The following is a 22,240-nucleotide window of genomic DNA, read 5'->3' as shown; positions in this document are numbered from 1 at the left end:
GAGAGAGAAAGCACAAGAGCACATGGGAGGGGCAGGGAGAGAGGGAGAAAGAGAGAATCCCAAGCAGGCTCTACACTCTCTGTGTGGATCCCAATGTGGAGCTTTAACTCACAAATTACAAGATCATGACCTGAGCCAAAATCAAGATTCGGATGCTTAACTGACTGAGCCTCCCAGCCACCTCTCACCAATTTAAGAAATAAAACTAATGAAAAAAAAAAAGAAAGAAAGAAAACTAATGAACAAAGAAAAAAAGAGACCAAAAAACCCCAGAACCTTAAAGACAGAGAACCAACTGGTAGTTCTCAGAGGGGAGGTGGGTGGAGGATGAATAAAATAAAGGGGCTTAAGAGCACACTACCACGATGAGCCCTGAGTAATGTACAGAATTGTTGAATCATTATATTGTACACCTGAAACTAATGTAACTGTTTACTGGATTTTTTAACAAAAAATAAAGTAAATATTTTTAAAAGAATGCCTATATCCACATAGACAATGACTCATATATAAATATACTGTGGCCAATAGGGTAAGGAGATTAAAATTATTGAGATCCTACTCTGTGTCTATCCATGTATCAAGAATTTTACATGTATCAATTTGGTCAGCAAATTTATGTATGTGCCTTAATTTCTAGCCATTTACTTCACCTCTTTAAGCCTCATGTTATCCATCAGTAAAACTGGAACAAATATTCTTACCCCAATTATCACACTGGATTGTTAAACAGATCAAACAAATGCATAAATGTAAGAAATGTTTCAGAAACTCATAGGCAAGGGGCTGTGCTGGTGACAGTTACATTTGATGGCTAAGCCCCCATCTGAGCTCTCCAAACATTCAGGGCAATGTTCTGTTCTTTGCTTTGCTGCTCCTCTGAGAATCTCAAGCTGGAAGCTAGCATACTTTTAAATGCAGCTCTGCTCGCTCCAGGACACAAATCCACTCTGTAAAAGATAAATTGAAGCTTGTTCCTAAAAGTACACTGGAAGCTACCAAGGGAGAAGACTTATCAAAGAGAGGACATCAAGATGTCACTCATTCCTCCCATCTGTACCTGTGATTGAGAAAAATGTTTCCTTTAACACAACTTGATATTTGAAAAGAAAATGACAAAATGAGATCCCTTCCCTTCATCATTTACATTATGCCATAGGGGTACATATTTGATCTAAGACATTTTGATTTATGCCAGTTGGTAGGATGCACCCAATAACGGAAACAGTCTATTCCTAGGAAATGTGTGTGTGTAGATATATACACACACATATCCATATGTATGTGTGTGCGTTAGATCAAGTAACTCTCCTGCTCAAAAGTACCCAAATGTTTCCTATCATATTAAGAATGAGATACAAATTCTTCACCATGGTAGGTCTACAAAGTGGCCGTTGAACATCTCTCCAACTGCATTTTCTATGACGTTCCCCATAACTCACACCACCCAAACACGTTAGCTGCCTTGTTCCTTGAGCAATTAAAAATACACCTGTCTTGGAGGCTTTGCTTTTACGATTTTTTTGGTATGAAATACTGTTCAGCCTGTATTGTGTGTTTCAGTCCTAACCCTCCTTCAGGTGTCTCCCTTCAGTGTCACCTTCTCAGATGTGCTATCCAAACATCCTTTCAAAAACAACACCAAGGACACCTGAGTGGTTCAGCAGGTTAAGCCTTTGACTTCAGCTCACATCACGATCTCACAGTTTGTGAGTTCAAGCCCCACAGTGGGCTCTGTGCTGACAGTGTAGAGCCTGCTTCAGATCCTCTGTCTCCCTCTCTCTCTCTGCCCCTCCCCCATTTGCATTCCTTCTTCCTCTTTCTCTCTCTCTCAAAAATAAAAAAAAGGTAACACCCTTGGTTATTCTTCCACTTACTTTCCTTATTTTCCTTCATCTCACTTATTACCATCTGAAAATACATTATATATTGATTTCCCTGCTTGCTGTTTATCTCCTCCACTAGAATCCAAGTTACACAAATGCAGGACTTTACCTATTGTGTGCCTGGCATTATTCTAGGCACTAAATATGAATACAGTGAACAAAAAAAAAAAAAAGACAGCCAATGGGTATTGTGAACAAAAGAGAGGAAAAAGCATTCCCAATAGGAAAAGTTTGAATGCACATCTCCATGTCTTTCCCAATCTCAGGTTACTTCAGTACGGGCTCTCAAAAAACCACATCCTTTTCTTCCAAATAGTTGGTCTATATGTATTTATGAATTTATTAGTAGATGAGTGCCTGTCTCCCCACTAGGGCTACAAGCTCCATGAGAACAGAGATCACCTCTCTTTTTTTATTTATATTTGTCTCCCTAGGTCCTTACAATGCGTGTTGCAAAAGACAAACATTTGCTGGTTGAGCCAAAGCACGCACTGATGAATGCATGTCTGGTACTGACTGACCCAGTTATGGCCCAAAGCTGAACATGTGCCCTCCACTATTGAACAAAAGGCTTCCCCATGAAATAATTCCCATTACTTAAAACAGTCATTTATTTTCGTCATATACCTTCTTTGGGAATCGAGGTGTCTAGGAAGCATGATATGGAGAAGAGTAAAGATTGGTATTTAGACAGCCCCGGATTCAAAACCTGATTCCCTCACCTAATAATCTCATCTTATAGTTTATATCTCTCTCAGAGTTTTCATATACAAAATGGATATCCCAATACCTGTGTTTTAACACCATGAAGTCAAAATAAGTTCAGGTATGTTTAATCTGAAGATAAACTATGGTCCCTCTGGGCCAATCTCTGTGCTGTCCAGCCCTAAAATTAAACTTGGGAATTATGAAGAGAATCCATTCTTCACATGTATCTTTAAAGACACATATTTAAAAGGATCAAATTCCTAATTCACAACACCTCTCGGGAATCCTGTGGCCATGGCAGATCCCTCATAGGACTTTCTCAAACTTTCCACCAGTCCCATAACTCTTTCTCCTTTTTCTCTCACCTCTTCATCATTCCATCTTATTTAGGCTTTTTATTGTGATCTCCTGTTCCCCTCCCCAGGTTCCCTTCCTCCTCTCTTCATCCAGGCCTCACAGTTACCAAGGGAGATACAACTACCAAGAACAAAATAAAACGAGCAAAAAACTCATCCAGTTGGCGGAATGGGAGGAAAGCAACACCAAAAATAACATAGATCTTATCCCTCAAACTAAAAACCAGAGAAGAAAGGAACCAGCTTAGAGTCCTGAGCTAAGAAACACTGCAGCTAAGATTAAAGCTCGGGTTTGATTCTGGAGACACACCGGACCTTATTGGGAGATTCTGAAACCCCAAATCTGCCTACAGCTTAGGTTCACCTGAGATCACATCCCAGTCGATGAAGCAGGAGGGAGGAAGTTCATGCTGCTTAGTTCCTTTTGGCCCCTTTTTGGAGGATTCTAAGTAAAGGAACATGAGACACATTCACATATGCATTTATATTTACTCCTTTCAACTGGTGGCCTCCAGAAAGAGAGCTCAGTAGCAGGGTTTGATTTAGCAGCAATCAGCTCGTTGCCATGTTAGCTCTGTTTAAAAAGGGCAAGCCACGTCCACCTGCTCCAGCCCATCGCGTGCTGCGCCGATTTGGTGAGGTTTATCATCTGTCTCTAATAGCAGTGGGCCCCAGAAATGGCACAGAGCAATTTTCTGCTTTCATTTCCACAGCACTTGAGAAAAATCTGGGGGCATTTTTTTAGTCTGAGGCAATATTTCTTAATGTTTTTATCTCTAAGAACTGCTACTTAATTCTCTCCTTGACTCACTTTCAAAGTTTAAGGCAGAGGAGACTATCTACTGGTCCGGGTCTGACCAGGAGAAATAAAAAGGGGAACCAGAGGGCTGAGCAAGGTACTCAAAATAGGGTAACTGAGAAAGTGGGTCAGCCCAATCACAGAGCAATTTCTGGCTGAAAAACAGAACTACTTCCCCATCCTTGTATCTGGCATAAGTTTACAGAATTATTTCCTTGATTCATGTATGTTTGGTGCCTCAGATTCTGGCATTTCTTCTGTCTTTGTCATAAATGTTAACATTTCTATCCATCTTTTTAAATTTACAAGTTCAGGGGTGCCTGGGTAGCTCAGTCGGCTAAGCATCCAACTTCGGTGCAGGTCTCATGATCTCATGGAGCGTTGCGTTTGAGCTCCATGTTGCACTCTGTGCTGACAGCTCAGAGCCTGGAGCCTGCTTCGGATTCTCTGTCTCCCTCTCTGCCCCTCTCCCCCACTTGCACTCTTTTCTCTCTCTCTCTCTCTCAAAAATTAATCAACATTAAAATATAACAAAGAAATGTAGAAGTTCATATTCTAAAAGCATAGCAGCTAGTTTGTTGATGCTCTCAACATTGAGAGAACCGCTAAAACTTTTCATTGCTTGCCATCTCCTAAACCACACATTCTTAGCTGACATAAAGTGGCACATGCTATTGAACTTGCTGCCGTCAGGTGATATAACATAATCATCCTTCAGAGTCATTTAATTTTCTTTCTACTGCCTATATTCTAAGGCTTCCCCAAACCTGGTGGTTTATTTAGCTATCTGTAATTGTCCACATACTTTGTTTACAAAGCATTCACTTAGACATGATATTCCAGTCAATTCCTTAATATTAAGATGCTATTGAATAACTGATAGAAGTTTGTTCCTTGGCCTCCTGACGGTAGAGATCTAATGTTTACCCTTTGGATGACAACCAAAATTGACCTCAGGACTTGGAACCCCACTTCAAGTTCCAAACAGAGTCAACAATCCCCTTATGGCTCAGCCCTCATAAAAACACAGATGTCCTGACTTGATTCCATTAAACCAGGTGGTTGCTGCCTTCCTAATGTCTGTCAATAAAAGGGTTCCAGGCACAAGGTGGAAGTATATGGCTTGGAAACAAGAAGTTACTGAATAAGTTCTCTTAAGTCCATTTTCTCTACTGACCCTTCTAACACCACAAATGTGGGGGCATTACATTAAGGAGAGGAGAGAACCTGTAATATGACGGTAGTGAGAAGGACTGAGTAAAAAAGTGAAAGAAAGAAAGAAAGAAAGAAAGAGAAGAAGGAGGAAGAGCAAGAGGAAAAGCTAGTTCCACATCTCTCTCTTCTCAAAAATACACATAGGGTCCTTTCAACAGGCTGGGGAGATTTAGTCATTGAAGCACTTCTTCGAGACCATCCAATTGAAACCCTCCCTGGCAATAATAAGGAAACTGTGAACTATGGAGAAATTATATGGCTTTCGGGGTCAGCTTTCCCAAATCCCCACCAGTGCTCTTCTCACTCTACCTTGCTATTTTTTGCTAAAATTTTAAACTTACATCTATCAAGGGGCACCTGGGTGGCTCAGTCTGAGTCTAGATTGCGGCTCAGGTCAAGACCTTGTGGTTTGTGAGTTCAAGCCCTGTATTGGGCTGTGTGCTGGAAGTTTGGAGCCTGCTTGGGATTCTCTCTCTCTCTCTCTCTCTCTCTCTCTCTCTCTCTCTCTCTCCCCCCCCTCACCCCCTCACTCTCGCTCTAAGTAAGTAAATAAAAACGTTTAAAAAATTAAACTTACACTTATGGAGAGTTTATTAACACTGAGCAGAATCACTGTGCATATAGTATTTGATTTAATATCAAGGCATTCGTTTCAAGCAGCCACCAGTACCATCTGAGCAAGGCCACTTACCATCCCTAAGGTCTCCCCAAACCTGCCGATGCGGGAGCTGGAGCTGCATACAACCACACTGCCTCTCAGATACTTTCTCACACACAGTGATTGGAGCTCAAACCTTCTCATTGGCTCTAAGAGCAAAACCACAGATGTTCCTACTCCAACACAATAAATAATGTGCTTTTCTGGGGGATATATTTTAAAAACAAGCCCAAAAGAGAGCTTTACAGAAGATGCAAACCTTTGTGAAATAAAAGGTATTTTCAGCAAAATGGAAAGTCTCCTGTGCATATTATAAGTAGTTTGGTGTATAAAGACAAAATTCTGGCAGGAAAAAACCTGGCTCGTTATGTAGCCATAATTTAGGAGTTGTACCCAACAACAGAGTTAGAAAAAAGAAAGAAACCACTTATAGGAAATTATCAACGAATATAGATCTATTACACTTTGAGTGGAAATGATCTATTTATAGCACACAAACGTGTCATGTCTTCTTGGCTATTTTATGTTCCCATTCAGGAACTTTGAAAAAAAAGAGCGGAGAATAGCGATTGCAAATAGTCTGATTATCTTGACAACTACCATCCAGCCTCTCAGGCTCGACACTCCTGCAAGCCTCTTCAACCACCCCATGAAATTCGGAGCCTCGCTCGGTTCCACTACCTACAGGGAAATACAATTCTCGTCAGGAGCTACCTGTGGCTGATGCAGCTGACAAATGTTATCTAATCGAGTCTATAACCATCTCAGACAGGTGCGTCTCTCTCCCAACCTAGGAAATCGCCCTGAATAATTCATTAATATGTTTCTCTAAGCGAACATACCTGAGGAAAAGAATATCATGTTGTGGCACTTTTTATGTAGAAAAAGTAAGGGCTTTAGGATCTTCAAATTCTCACAGGAAATATCACAAAACCCTTTTTTTCTGCTAAAGAGAAATCAGTATTAGGGAAATGTGGGCCTTGCCGCTCTCTAACCAACCTCCTAGCTGATTTCCACATCCATGCCTTGGCTCTATCCTGCTTCTAAGATAATACTCTCCATTGGTTTAAACTCATCTCTTTTTTTTTTTAAGTTTATTTATTTATTTTGAGAGAGACAGAGACAGCACAAGTGGGGAAGGGGCAGAGAGCGAGGGAGAGACAGAGAATCCCAAGAAGGCTCCACACTGACAGCGCAGACCCCAATGAGCTCAAATCCACAAAGCTGTGAGATCATGACCTAAGCTTACACCAAGAGTCAGATGCTTAACCAACTGAGCTACCCAGGCACCACCCTCCCCCAGCTTTTTTTAACGTTTATGTATCTATTTTGTGAGAGAGAGAGAGAGAGAGGTGGGGGAGAGAGACAGAGGGAAAGAGAATCCCAAGCAGACTCCAAGCTACCAATGCACAGCCTGATGCAGGGCTCAAACACAAACCAGGAGATCATGACCTGACCCAAAACCAAGAGTCAGACACTCAACCAACTGAAACACTCAGGCACTCCAGGTTTAAACCCATTTCTAAGTCTCCACACAGACATGAGCACACTCACTTTGTAGCTCCTGGGGATGGTGCCTCAGATCCTTTCCCTGCCCACATGAGAGGGGAGTCCAGGGAAAGGGAGACCAGTCCCTTCTGATCCAGCCTCTGTGCTCCCACCCACACACTCACTTGCCCCTGTCACCACTGGAAGCTAGCTTACTTGAGCTCTAACCATTCAGCTCTCAGACCAGAGTGGGCATGGGATATGTTCCCCCTTCCTTAGGCTCCAACACAAGCTGCCTCCTTTTATCAGGGATTCTCAAATGTAAGTGTACACCTGGAGAGCTTGTGCAAATATACATCACAGGGCCCCAGCCAAGAGTTTCTGATTCAGTAGTTCTGGAGGGGATCAGAAAATCTGTATTTATAACAACTTCCCAGGTGATGCTACTGGGGATCACATTTTTAAGAACCCTGAGTTATATTAATGTTTCCCACACTGGCTTGTTCTTAAGAATCACCTGAGAGTATGTGGGGGTGGGTGAGAGCAGGGAATGCAAAGTTTCAGACCCCCTCTCCTGGCGATTCCCATTCAGTAAAGCTCCAGTTTTCACAGGGTCCCCAGGTGTTTATTATAAACAGGCACATGGGAGATTTTGAGCTGTCAAGAGCAAAATACAGCTCTGAACCCACAGGTTTCACATCATCACGATTTGGGGAAATGGCTGACGCAGGTAAAGAATATCTACTACGATAGATCACTAGCATGCTCACATTCATCATTTATGTATTAGACTGTAAGTTCTTTGAGGGAAAGGCTTTATGTCTTTCCTCCCAGATTTGCACAGTAAAGACTAGTAAAAAGAAGGAAGATATGGAGGAAGGGAGGGAAGGAATGGGGGCAACTTTAAAAAATACGTAAGCCTAGGGGCGCCTGGGTGGCGCAGTCGGTTAAGCGTCCGACTTCAGCCAGGTCACGATCTCGCGGTCCGTGAGTTCGAGCCCCGCGTCAGGCTCTGGGCTGATGGCTCAGAGCCTCGAGCCTGTTTCCGATTCTGTGTCTCCCTCTCTCTGCCCCTCCCCCATTCATGCTCTGTCTGTCTCTCTCTGTCCCCAAAAAAATAAATAAAAAACGTTGAAAAAAAATTTTAAAAAATACGTAAGCCTAGGCCCAACCTTATAGTAGTTCTGATTTAATGGGGCTGGAGTGGGATCCAGGCATTGGTAGTTTTAGAAAGAATTCTAGGGAATTGAAATATATAGCCAAAATTGAGAACCACTATGATCTGCTGCTCTTAGAATGAGCATTTCTGTTTTGTGTTAAAATGAAAAGAGCAGAGAGTGACTAACGTTCCAGCTGAGCCCTATCATGCTGCATGTATCCCACTGGGCAAGTCACATAATCTCTCTAAATTTTAGTGTCCTCATCTGTAAAATGAGGATAAAATATCTACTGCATTCAGTTACTCATGAAGAGTAAATGAAATGAGTCTCCATTCAATCCACTCCTTCACTCACTCATTACTTCATTCGCTTAACAAGTATTTATGGATCACTCACCACATGCCAAGCACTGTTATAGGCCATATGGATGGTGCAGTGACCATGACAGACCAACACATCTCTGCCTTCATAGGAGTTAGCCATGTCCTGGAAACAAGGTTCATGTTCCACAAATGCTAATCACAACAGTTATCCCAACTGGAGATAATGACCGTTACCTACTCAACATGAAGTGCTAGAACAGAAAGCAACATGCTTTATACATTCCCAAGAACTATTCAAATTAATAATTACAGTGTAGTTATGGTTATAGTTGATACTATATTATGATCAATATTATAAATTTGAGGTTCATTTATTTTTTTCCCTTTTCTGTCCACACCCAAAGGATGATATGGCCATGGAATTGCAAAACATAAGACCTGAAGAGGATGAGCACCTGGCTGGCTCAGTTGGAAAGCATGCAACTCTTGATCTTGGGGTCATGAGTTCAAGCCCCACATTGGGTGTACAGATTACTAAAAAAATACATAAACTTAAAAAAAAAAAAGACCTGAAGAGGATCATAGAGATCATTCAATAAAACTCCTTCATGATATAGATGAGAAGTCCACAGCCCTCTGAAGTTCCCTTCTATGGGACTTGTTAGTTCTTTCAGGTCAGGCCTGGAGTATTTTTCATCAGTGAATACTACATAAGTGCTTGGTCAGTGCCTTACAGAGTGTAGGCTTTAAATAAATGTTTGTTGGCTAAGAGAATGAATAAAAAAACATATAAAGGTCAATGGTAATCTTTGTTTAAGGACTGCACATTGAACATTAGGCAGCCAAGTGGGCAGCTTTTCAATTTGGCATTTTAATACATGACAAAAAGCCTATAAATATCTCATCTTCTCTGAAATAGCACCATAGGTAAGCATGTTATAGTATTAAATACATCTTATAAGAAATAAGTCTCTTTTCAATGTAAATTAATAAATTTCCTTTTCACCATATTTTTAGCTATCTAGGTCCTTAGCCTTTACTTAATGATGATGCACTTGATTAAATAAAATGAAAGAAAAATGAAAGTTCTTTCAGACATTAAAATGAATAATGAGTTTAGACTTAATCCAAAAGCAATTTAACTTTAAACATTCATATGAAATTAAATGAGCCATTGAATTTGCTATATAAGCAAGCATTAATCTTATCACACTATGAAAACTAGGAAGTTATACAGTGACCCATTAATTTCAGAGCCTAATACAAGGTCTGTTTAATGCCTGTACTCCATTAAAAAGTCTGATTCCACAATATAAGTGCTTTTTCATAAAAGTTTAAACTCAATTCATTTTTTTTTACTGCTCCAATCATGTGATAATCGACTCTGACAAGATTATGCTGCAAATCTGAATATGGTATGTAATGTCATGTGAAACAAATTTTGCTCATGGCCTGCTTCCATCAAAAGAGAAGACATTTATATCATTGGCAGGAATGAACATAAATTATTATAGCCCACTCTCCCTCCATCCAATGGTGTTTCCTCTGAATAAAGTACTTTATAATTCTCCCATTGCATGGGTAGATACCCCTATGATGTAGAAGCAAAATTTCTTCAGAGTTACACAAGCCAACAGTGGCATTCCAGTACACATCAGTCATATGCTATAAGCAGATTCAGTTCAATGCTGAAATCAAACAACATATGTTTATTTTTACACACTTAAAATATTTCTCCATGTTAAAAAAAAACTGAATTTTTATTTCATCAGGAATGCTTATATCCCAACTTTAGACTCCACACGCAACAAGCCCATTTTGCAGGTGAAAGCACGGTTGAATAAAGGGTAAAGGAAAAAAAGCAGCAATGTTGTGCTTATTACCTTATAAAGTGTGTAGCTGAATGGAAAATCTATCCTTCCCATTCTACATAACATTTCATGAATGTTGGAAGATCTGGAGGGAGAGAAGAGGACAAGTAGAAAAAGTGAAATACATGTATTTTGCTGGAAGGAAGAGTCACAGTCAATTTTATTATATGCCATATGACAAACTGATTATTTCATAATAATAGAGGGGACCAAAGAAGTAGAATGTGTCAAGAATATGATCAAAGTGGTGTGGACTTACATGTATTACTTATTTCATTGCATTGAGATTAGATTAAGGAATTACATAGTTTACCTATTTTAAACCCTCATTAATAAAAATTAGTTCTTATTATTTAGAGAATGGCAATATGTTTTCACTCTTATGTGGATCCTGAGAAACTTAACAGAAACCCATGGGGGAGGGGAAGGAAAAAAAAAAAAGGAGGTTAAAGTGGGAGAGAGCCAAAGCATAAGAGACTCTTAAAAACTGAGAACAAACGGACGGTTGATGGGGGGTGGGAGGGCGGGGAGGGTGGGTGATGGGTATTGAGGAGGGCACATTTTGGGATGAGCACTGGGTGTTGTATGGAAACCAATTTGACAATAAACTTCATATATTGAAAAAAAAAAAGAGAATGGCTAATAATTCACCAGCGACCTAATATTTGATATTTGAAATTTATAGCAGTAAATTTAAATAATGAAGTCTATTATTAATTTATTCATCCTTGGGTTGGCATTCAAGGCCTCTATGAGCAGCCTCCTAAATTCAAAACATGGCAGGAGGCATGTCCTGTGTCACTCATTCAGCCAAAATAAGGCCAATCAAGACCTGTTCCCACCAATCTAGTGGCTTAAGCCAGACCAAATACTACCTGCCAGGCCAGCACAACAGTCCTAAAGGGAAGTCTGAAGGAGGCTTAGCAAAAGTATGTTTTATTTCCTTATATTCACCAAAAAACTTAAGCTACTTTCACAATCTCTAAGTATTCATTCACCCTTAGTGACGAATACCTTAACATTTTTAGTTATCCTAAAGGGAGAAATGAAGATTCATAATTCCCCACTTTGAAAATTAAAAAACATAAGTTTTGGAGTTTAAAAATTTAAATAAAAGGGATTGTTGAGCGTCAAACTTGCTTCTGTCTATAACGCCCAAGCAAGTTATCACTGTTGTAAATATTTCCTAATTTTAGAACTAAAACCCCTTCATATCTTGGAAGGCCCCTCCTTTCATGAGTTTTTGTGAGATACAGGGCTTCCCAATATCCTGCCAATAAGTTACCATTTTTTCACAAATTAGACAGAATTATTTCCCCATCAACTGCCACCAAGAACTCTGAGTGACACGTTATGTCCTTAAAACTCCATTTCCCTATCTCTGAAATTGGGGATATTATGACCTGTGCTGCCAACCTCATGAAACTGAGGGGGTTAAATGACATAACAGAAATTAAATTACCTACAGAATTGACAAATGCCTTCCACAAGACTCTGTGCTTCCCTCTTAACATTCTCTGAAAATATTGAGAAAACATATTTCACAAAAATTTCCTAGTTTTTGTCAAAATGGAAATGATTTATTCTTTTTTTTTCAATGTTTTATTTTTGAGAGAGAGACAGAGACAGAGACGGAGAATGGGGAGGAGCAGAGTGAGAGGGAGACACAGAATCTGAAGCAGACTCCAGGCTCTAAGCTGTCAGCACAGAGCCTGACATAAGGCTTGAACCCACGAACCATGAGATCATGACCTGAGCCAAAGTCAGACACTTAACCGACTGAGCCACCCAGGTGCCCCGCGGAGATGATTTATTCTTAAACAGTTATTGTCAAGATCAAGTGAGATCATATATGTAAAAACAACAAACCAACCCCTAGCATATCAGAAGCACTCAAAAACATTTTTCTTCTTTCCTCTTAATAAGAGAAAAAGAATGATCCAATTTCAAACTTTATGATGATTATGAGCCATCCAAAACCATAGAATGTCTAGTTGAATATACTTTGCAAGTACAATCAAAGATGTATCAAAAAGCAGAAGTAATGTAAATTGATAAGAATATGAAAATATAATCACTCCTTCCTGGTTTATGTTCTCTTATTAGCTGTAGGATCTTTTTAACTCACTTAACCTCTTTGATCCTCAGTTCCTTTATTTGTAGAACAGGGATAATTACATCTACCTCTCAGAGTAACAATTAGGATAGAAATACAGAAGGTATGGGGCTATGGTTTATAAAACTCTTACATGTTGTGCAGACACTATTTATCATCATTGTCATCAACTTAATATTTACTGAGATGTACCTGCTCTAAGAACCATCATATGTACACACACACATACATTAATTTTACTTACCCATTGTAAATATACTAGGCTGAAGATATAAAATACAAGTATAATGATATGGCTCTTAATTTTTCTCTTGACAAAATTCCCAGCAACAAGAGACATTGTCAATAATGTAGTGGCCCCTTGCTTAAGATCGACAGGACGGTGTTGTTAGGATTCCAGCAAAAACCAGGAATTAAAACCAGGAATTAAACCATGTTGATTTCAAGCTTCATTAGAACTTGGGCAAGCATGCCTATGAAGACCACCTGAGAAAAGGATATACCTAGCCAAGCTCTCATTCACCATTAACCACACTCTGTGTTTACCACAGCAAAACACAACCCCATTATCCTATGGACTTCTTGCTTGGAGTAAATCAGATTTTCTTTTGCATTTATCTTTAATCTTATAATAAATTAAGAAAGTCAATTGAAAATATCATATTTGCTACACTGTATCAACCAAAACTTTAAAATAATAAACCCATGATTGATGATAGATAGATATTGATCAATCAATTGACAGATCAATCATACCTGATAGAGTTTTAGCTACTTGACTCTATGTGAGGTAAGCTATGGAGAATTTCATTCTTTAGTTTGCTCCAAATCAATAATTTCTCAAAAACATGGCCTCTGAGAAAATGTACTTCCAACCAATAAAACTTAAACAGGACAGTCCTTGAAGGCAACTCATTAAACTTTACAAATGTAGGGTGAAACAACTTCCTTAATGTGGGAAATTGTGACTAAATAATAGGACAAAACCATGAGGAAAATTGAGATATTTTTCATTAGTCTTTCTTAAAGGCATCATAAATTATTTATATTTTAAATAAAATTACTAAAATCACTTTTTTGGAAGTCCTTCTTAAACACTCAGGTTAAAGGTGTTCTATAGAAAGAGCATCACTGTAAAAGGGTGTGCTTATCCAAGATTAAACATACAAGGATGCTATTAGGGAAAACACCTTGTGAGAGAAAACAGAGGGCGCTAAAAAGGCTAGGCAAACCATCGAGTACAAAGCACTCTGATCCCAAATGAAGGAAAGGAGGAGAGTAGGTTGGGTTAAGGCATCCTAGACTGTCATGCAGTCATAGGAAGTTTTGGCAAGACCATCAGGGAGTCCTCAAGCCAAAACTGCCATCAGAAGAGTCCCACATCTCCTTGGAATAGGCCCACCTTACTATCCTTCACTCCTTCACTGTCCAGGAGCAGCTGGTGGGCAACATCCCCTGAACACACAAGCTTGGATTTCAGAATGCAGCAGCTGATGCTCTTGGTCAATTACACTTAGAGATGTGCAAGGCACAATCTCATGGCTGCCACTAGGGCATTTCCAATTAAATATATATTTAAATACATAGGGCATTTCCAATTAAATATATTTCATATATACATAATACATATTATATATACATACATATAATACTATATATGTTATATATATGTTACATGCATATCCTTTTAATTTATTTCATTAATATGATGATCATTATGGAAAATAATTTCACTGTAGTTAATAAATACACCAAGGGGGGAAATATCTTCATTTGCTCCAGCTACTGTGTTTGATGAGAACTGTTTCTTGAAATAATGGCTAGTTGACCAAGTGAAATATACTTTCTCCATCTCTCCCTTACCCTCACAAGGAAAAAGAGCTGTTAAAATATTTTGCTAATGTCTGGAACAAAAGTTGTTCTGTGTTTATTAACAGGTAGAATAACTATTGCATTAAATACTAACACATGAGAGTGTGGCTCACTCTCTCATCTTTCATTTCCTTGTTCAGTGTGGCTAGATTTGTAAACTGACTAAGAGTCTAAAACCTCAGGGTTCCTTCATCATTTTTTAATCTCCTATATATTTCAGCAACCCACAGGGCAATAAGGTCCTGTAGTCTAGATCTGGAATTTGAAACTAAAACTGCCAGTCTCATGCAAGACTTAAGCCTAAGACATATGCTCCAAATTTCCTTTCCCAAAATGTTGTTCTGAGGAGCAATGAACCCTGGTCCAAGTGCACTTTGTTTCTGTTTCATTATACTCATTGTGTTCACTTCTTCTGCAGGAACCTCAAAGAGATGGAGATACTTGGGTCTTGGGATATAATTACATTTTAGTACTAATTTACTATTATAGATTATAATAAATTAAAGATTCACTTATAAATAATATACCAAAAATGACGTCAGCAAGATAGAGACTAGGAGATCCCAGCCCTTACCCACACTTATACACAACAATAAAGTCAACTATCCATGGGTGAGAATAGCTCTGGGAGAACCCTGGAGTGTAGTTCAAGGGCTGCATTGACCCAGGGGAGCACAGAGACTGGGAGTAACAATATATAAAAGGGGTAAAAAGCATTCTACCTGTATTGCCCCCTCTCTGGCCTGGCACGTCACCATAAGGAATCCTGTCAGCCACGAGTTCTTCCCATGAAAGAAGTCAAGTAGAGGACCTCAGCAGCCTTTGCCACTGAGGGTCACAGCAGCCTAGCTTCCACTTCAGAGAACCCCCACAGTCTTCATGCAGACCCCAGCTGCTGGACCTGCCTAGAGCCAGAGGCACCGCATCCCCTTAAGATGGAGCTGCCAAGAGCCACCTCTCCTCTCCTTGGAGTCAGAAATACTTCTTCTCCCACCTCACTTCCAGTGATGCCACCCCTGTACCTGAGAACTGACACCCACTATGAAGCATGTGCCTACATATCGTCCTGGCACCCACTAGTTCCACCACACATGCACCCACTTGCTCAATGGACCTGCCACCCACTGCAGCTACACACATGCACCCGCCGGACCAGGTGCTTGCTACAGCTGTTTGGACATCTACATTCCCACCAGACCCAACACGCATGCCCCCTTCGATTGCACCACTGTAAACCCCCAGCATTGGCACCCCCATGCATCCCCCAACATACATCTGGATGAGGGGCCACTATTCAACTCGCCCAGCTGACATCCTTACACCAGCCTGTAGGAGGTCTTTCCCTACCTCAGCCAGTGCATAATATTTAGAAGGGATGACTGCTTCTTCAAATATGAAGACAATGGGCATCTGGGTGGTTCAGTCGGGTAAGCATCCCACTCGGCTCAGGTCATGATCTCACAGCTCATGAGTTCAAGCCCCACGTTGGGCTCTGTACTGACATCTCAGAGTCTGGAGCCTGCTTTGGATTCTGTCTTCCCCTCTCTCTGCACCTCCCCGACTCTCATTCTCTCTCTCTCTCTCTCTCTCTCTCTCTCAAAAATAAATTAACATTAAAAAAATGGGAGGACAATAATGCAAGGCTACCAGGAACAGGAAAAACCAAGGAACCATGACACCACCAAAGGAACATAATAATTTGCTATAGCCAACATCAAAAAAAAAGATCTACAGATTACCTAAGAAATAATTCAAAACAATTTTTTTAAAGATCACTGGGCTACATGAGAACACTGACACAAAACGCAATGAAATCAGGAGAAAAGTACCTGAACAAAACAAGAATTTCAACATAAAGACAGAGATCTTAAAAACTATTACACAAATTATGGAGCTGAAGACTACAATGTCTGAGATAAAAACACAATTGAGAGCTTCAACAGCCTACTCAATCAAGCAAAGAATGAGAAATTTTGAAGAGGGGTATTTGAAATTATGCAGACAGAAGAGAAAAGAAAAAAGATGAATGGGGGGAAAAAAGCCTAAGGAATGTATGGGATACACATTATGGGAAGAAGGAGGAGGAGGAGGAGGAGGAGGAGGAGGAGGAGGAGGAGGAGGAGGAGGAGAAGAAGAAGAAGAAGAAGAAGAAGAAGAAGAAGAAGAAGAAGAAGAAGAAGAAGAAGAAGAAGAGGAGGAGGAGAAAGGGGCAAAAAACTTATCTAAAGGAAGAATGGCTAAAATTTTCCCAAATTTTAAGAGAGAAATCAACATCCAGATTCATGAAGCCCAAAAGACCTAAACAGGATCAATCCACCAACCCACCAAGACATATGACAATTAAATTGTCCAAAGTCCTGGGCAAGGAAAGAATTTTGAAAGCAGCAGAGAGAAGTGACTCGCCACACATAACGGAAGCCCCGTAAGATTATCAGTGGATTTCCCAGCAAAAATCTTTCAGGCCAGGAGAGAGTATGATGATATATTCCAAGTTCTAAAAGGAAAACACTACCAAACAAGGGTTCTATACCTGGAAAAATTACTCTTTAAAAGTGAAGACGAGGAAAAAAAATGAAGGAGAGATAATGTCTTTCCCAGACAAACAAACACAGGGAATTTGTCACCACTGGACCTGTCATGCCAAAAATACTGAAGGGAGTTCTTCAAATTAAGAAAGCACTGGGGGCACCTGGGTGGCTCAGTCCATTGAGCATCTGACTTTGGCTTGAGCCGTGATTTCGCGGTTAGTGGGTCCGAGCCCCCACATCAAGCACTCTACTGTCAGCGCTGAGCCTGCTTGGGATTCTCTGTCTTCCTCTCTCTCTGCCCCTCCCCCACTCACTCTCTATCTCTCCAAAACAAATAAACATAAAAAAATTAAAAAAAAAAAAAAACACTTGGGTGGCTCAGTCATTAAGCATCTGACTTTGGCTCCCGTCATGATCTCGTGGTTTGTGAATTCGAATCCCACATCGGGTGAGCTCAAGCCCTGCTTCAGGTAAGCTCCTGCCCCACTTCACTTTAAATGGATATAATAAAATAGAAAGATTAAAAATTAACAAACTAAGCATTTGAATAAAGATGTGAGCGAGTTTTAGCGGCGCCTGGGCGGCTCAGTTGGTTAAGCCTCCAACTCTTGATTTCGGCTCAGGTCATGATCTCAAAGTTGGTGGGTTGGAGCCACACAACAAGTTTTTGCTGACAGCATGGAGCCCATTCAGGATTCTCTCTCTGCCCCTTCCCCACTCTTGTGCCCGATCTCTTGCACTCTCTCTCTCTCTCAAAAATAAGTAACCTTAAAGATATATAAATAAAAATAATAAAAAACAGCAGAACAAAAATGGAAGAAATGAATGGAAGGAAATAAAAGTGAAAATTAACAAACCGAAAAATAAAGAAATTAAAGAGAATAAGAACCCCATTGTTCCTTTTTTTTTTTATGTTTGTTTATTTTTGAGAGGATGAGCTTGAGCAGGGGAGGGGCACAGAGGAGGGGGACAGAGGATCGGAAGCAGGCTCTACACTAACAGCAGTGAGCCTGCCTGATGCAGGGCTCCAACTCAGGAACCTGTGAGATCACCCAGGCACCCCCTGCCATTGTGCCTTAATTGACATACTTAAAAGACAATGTGTTCAAGAAAATAATCAGCACACAAAATTTTAAACAAATGCATAGCTTCCTTAAGAAAAAATAATTAACATACAAATACAAAGTGGAAATTACTAATACAACATAAGTATCCCAATCCATATTAACTATCTGAAGTTTATTTATCTTGAGAGAGAGAGCGCGCACATGTGCACGTGCACTCAGGGGGAGGGGCAGAGACAGGCGCCAAGTACTGACGGCACAGAGCCTGACACAGGGCTCAATCTCATGAACTGTGAGATCATGACCGCAGCCAAAACCAAGAGTCTGACACTTAACCAACTGAGCCACCCAGGCCCCCCCAATCCATATTAAGTATCTAAATGTTATTACATACTCAAATTCTCTGACACCCAGGCCAGTTTGATTCCAAGTTTTACTACAGTGTAGGGATTCCTAGCATTTTGATGGATGAGTTACTTGAGAATTAATTTTATAACTCACATTTGATGTTTTTTTTTTTTTAGAAATTATGGTTTTCAAATATCTATGTCTAATCAGTAGAACTTTCAAAATCAATTAGAGCAAAAAGGTGAATGTTTAAATATGCTTATCATCTGAGGCAGGTGTTCTCATCGACATACGATACCCCGATTCACAAATATAAGGTCAATATCAGCCGTAGCAATCTCTTACTCGGCACATCCCCAAAGGCAAGGGAATTAAAAGCAAAAGTGAATTACTGGGACCTTATGAAGATAAAAAGCTTCTGCACAGCAAAGGACACAACCAACAAAACTAAAAGGCAACCAACGGAATGGGAAAAGATATTTGCAAATGACACATCGGACAAAGGGCTAGTATCCAAAATCTATAAAGAGCTCATCAAACTCCACACCCGAAAAACAAATAACCCAGTGAAGAAATGGGCAGAAAACATGAATAGACACTTCTCTAAAGAAGACATCCGGATGGCCAACAGGCACATGAAAAGATGTTCAACGTCGCTCCTTATCAGGGAAATACAAATCAAAACCACACTCAGATACCACCTCACGCCAGTCAGAGTGGCCAAAATGAAGAAATCAGGAGACTATAGATGCTGGAGAGGATGTGGAGAAACAGGAACCCTCTTGCACTGTTGGTGGGAATGCAAATTGGTGCAGCCGCTCTGGAAAGCAGTGTGGAGGTTCCTCAGAAAATTAAAAATAGACCTACCCTATGACCCAGCAATAGCACTGCTAGGAATTTATCCAAGGGATACAGGAGTACTGATGCATAGGGGCACCTGTACCCCAATGTTTATAGCGGCACTCTCAACAATAGCCAAATTATGGAAAGAGCCTAAATGTCCATCAACTGATGAATGGATAAAGAAATTGTGGTTTATATACACAATGGAATACTACGTGGCAATGAGAAAAAATGAAATATGGCCTTTTGTAGCAACATGGATGGAACTGGAGAGTGTGATGCTAAGTGAAATAAGCCATACAGAGAAAGAGATACCATATGGTTTCACTCTTATGTGGATCCTGAGAAACATAACAGAAACCCATGGGGGAGGGGAAGGAAAAAAAAAAAAAAAAAAGAGGTTAGAGTGGGAGAGAGCCAAAGCATTAGAGACTGTTAAAAACTGAGAACAAACTGAGGGTTGATGGGGGGTGGGAGGGAGGGCAGGGTGGGAGGGAGGGCAGGGTGGGTGATGGGTATTGAGGAGGGCACTTTTTGGGATGAGCACTGGGTGTTGTATGGAAACCAATTTGACAGTAAATTTCATATATTAAAAAATAAAAATAAAAAAATAAAAATAAAAAAAAAATAAAAACTGAGAACAAACTGAGGGTTGATGGGGGGTGGGAGGGAGGGCAGGGTGGGAGGGAGGGCAGGGTGGGTGATGGGTATTGAGGAGGGCACCTTTTGGGATGAGCACTGGGTGTTGTATGGAAACCAGTTTGACAGTAAATTTCATATATTAAAAAAAAAATTAAAAAAAAAAAAAACAAACAAATATAAGGTCAATATAAAACTGTATGTCTTGAGAAAGGAGAGAAGTTTAGGGTGGCAACATACATGATAAATTGAAATACAATATCACATATTAAAACTCAGCATTACAATCGGCTTTTCTTCACAGGGTACCCCAATTCTAGTTTTGTACAGGGATTCATGAGTTTTCATAGGTGACTCTATACATAACCGCATTATACATATTTATTTATAATTTGTTCACAGAAGTGTCCTAGAAAGTAGTAATTTCAATGGCTAAGTTATCTTTCTTAAGGCTGTAAATACCTACCAATATCCAGGGTCTTTGTAACACAACTAAACTGGACTCCTCAGACCCACATGTCTAGGTAAAGCTACATGACTGAGTTCTGGCCAGTGGAAGTGTTCAAGTGGTATTTGCCACTTCCAAGCCTAGACCCCTAAAACCAGTATCACGTTGGTAAATATGGAACAACCACCTATTGCAGAGGGTGGCAGCAGAGTCCTGGTTTGTAGTATTTGCCAATTTCTGTGATATAAATATTCCCACCATGCCTAAATTCAAGGTACCAACATAGCATCACTAAACATGGAGTTGGAAAGATGTATTATATAGTATTTCTACCATACAAATATAATAAATATAAATAACCTCAAGAGCACAAAAAACAGCAAAATGTAATAATATAATTAGGAAATGATGATATAATATACTAATATATTAGTATACGAATACTAATACAAATTAGTTTAACTGGAAGAGTATATAATTTGATTTTTAATAATCATATTTAAAAACAAACTCAAAAATTCCTAAAAAAATGAGCTCTCACAAGCCAGTATAAGCCAACTCCAGCACACCACTGCTAAAAAACCTTCCATGTGATATTTCATACCCTCATTCCTTCCTTGTTCCCTAGCCAAATAAATGCCTAGGATTCAGTAGAAGTTTGGGGATCCGTAGAACCACAAGAGTAAGCCTGGGTCCCCGACTGACTGCAGGGAGCAGATTCCCATCTCTCCTGATCCTACTCACCCACACTGGATTGAGAGTAAGAAATAAGCCTTAGTGTGTTAAGATATGTGGGGTATATGTTGCAAGAGCTGATACTGACTACCTGACTAAATGCACCATTATAAAAACAAATGAATTCTCTCACTCATCAATTCCCACATTTTGTGAATTGCCAAACCCAGATGCGAATGTTTTATAAAATACAGATTCCTGAGCCCCTGGAGATTAAAATTTTTCAGGTGCAAGGTCCAAGACTTTTGGGAGAGTCTTAGACAGGTTTGGGAACCACTGATCCAATTCGACCTATTTCTGCCCAACTGTTTTTAACCAAAGCATCTTTACAGCTTTGCAAAAGGAAAGTATTATCTAAAATAAATTGGGGTATGGGACACCTGGGTGGCTCAATTGGATGATCGTCCAACTTCAGCTCAGGTCATGATCTCATGGTTTGTGGGTTTGACCCCTACATCAAGCTCTGTGCTGGCAGCTCAGAGCCTAGAGCCTGCTTCCGATTCTGTGTATCTCTCTCTCTCTCTCTCTCTCTCTCTCTCTCTCTCTGCCCCTCTCCCACTCATACTCTGTCTCTCTCTCTCTGTCTCTCTCAAAAATAAACATTTAAAAAAATTTTTTAAATAAATGGGAGCATAACTAGAATAAGCCTATCTCCAATTTTAGTATATGTGCTGCCGAAGCGAGCACAGAGTAAGCCTATCTCAAATTCGAAATTGGTTGAAGTTTTTCTTTCATCTTAAAAATGTATTCAAATTCTATACATTTTGTTCCATAGTATATCTGTATTACTTTAGTATTATAAAAATATTTCAAGTTACTTACCAGTTAGGTTTCTTGACTCCCTCCCTCTTCTCACTCCCCAAAAACTGTGAAGTAAAAAAAATTAATGCTTCAGGGATACATGCCTAGTGGGGTCATATGATCCAGTGCTACATTTGGGAACCATATCAATATTCCAGTACTCTAATTCCAGGGGAAGTGCTCCTAATAAGCAGTTAACCAGACTGCTTGAATACCTCTAGAGATGGGGAGCTTATTACTCATTCAGACTGCCTTTTTCATTATTTAATACCTCTGAACATTTAACAGCTCTTCCTCATAAGAGCTAGAATATAAATCTATTATTTCAAGGCTTTATGTTTGTTCTTTTGGACCCCCCCCACACACACACACACAAATTAAT

General features: G+C 39.9%; 1 long non-coding RNA gene across 1 annotated transcript; it reads right to left on the bottom strand.

The window, feature by feature from the left end:
- Positions 1 to 782: 782 nt before the first annotated feature.
- LOC132691347 (uncharacterized) lies at positions 783 to 21,927 on the bottom strand. Its single transcript, XR_013552385.1, has 3 exons — positions 21,880 to 21,927; positions 10,477 to 10,549; positions 783 to 950 (listed from the first exon to the last, which is right to left on the bottom strand). It is a non-coding gene; the product is annotated as an uncharacterized LOC132691347 (long non-coding RNA).
- Positions 21,928 to 22,240: the final 313 nt, after the last annotated feature.

This window comes from Panthera onca, chromosome E2 (assembly GCF_046562875.1).
Source record: "Panthera onca isolate mPanOnc1 chromosome E2, mPanOnc1 haplotype 2, whole genome shotgun sequence".
Lineage (NCBI taxonomy): Eukaryota > Metazoa > Chordata > Mammalia > Carnivora > Felidae > Panthera > Panthera onca.
Note: the sequence above shows the minus strand (reverse complement) of the source record. Positions and strands in the feature narration are given on the sequence as shown.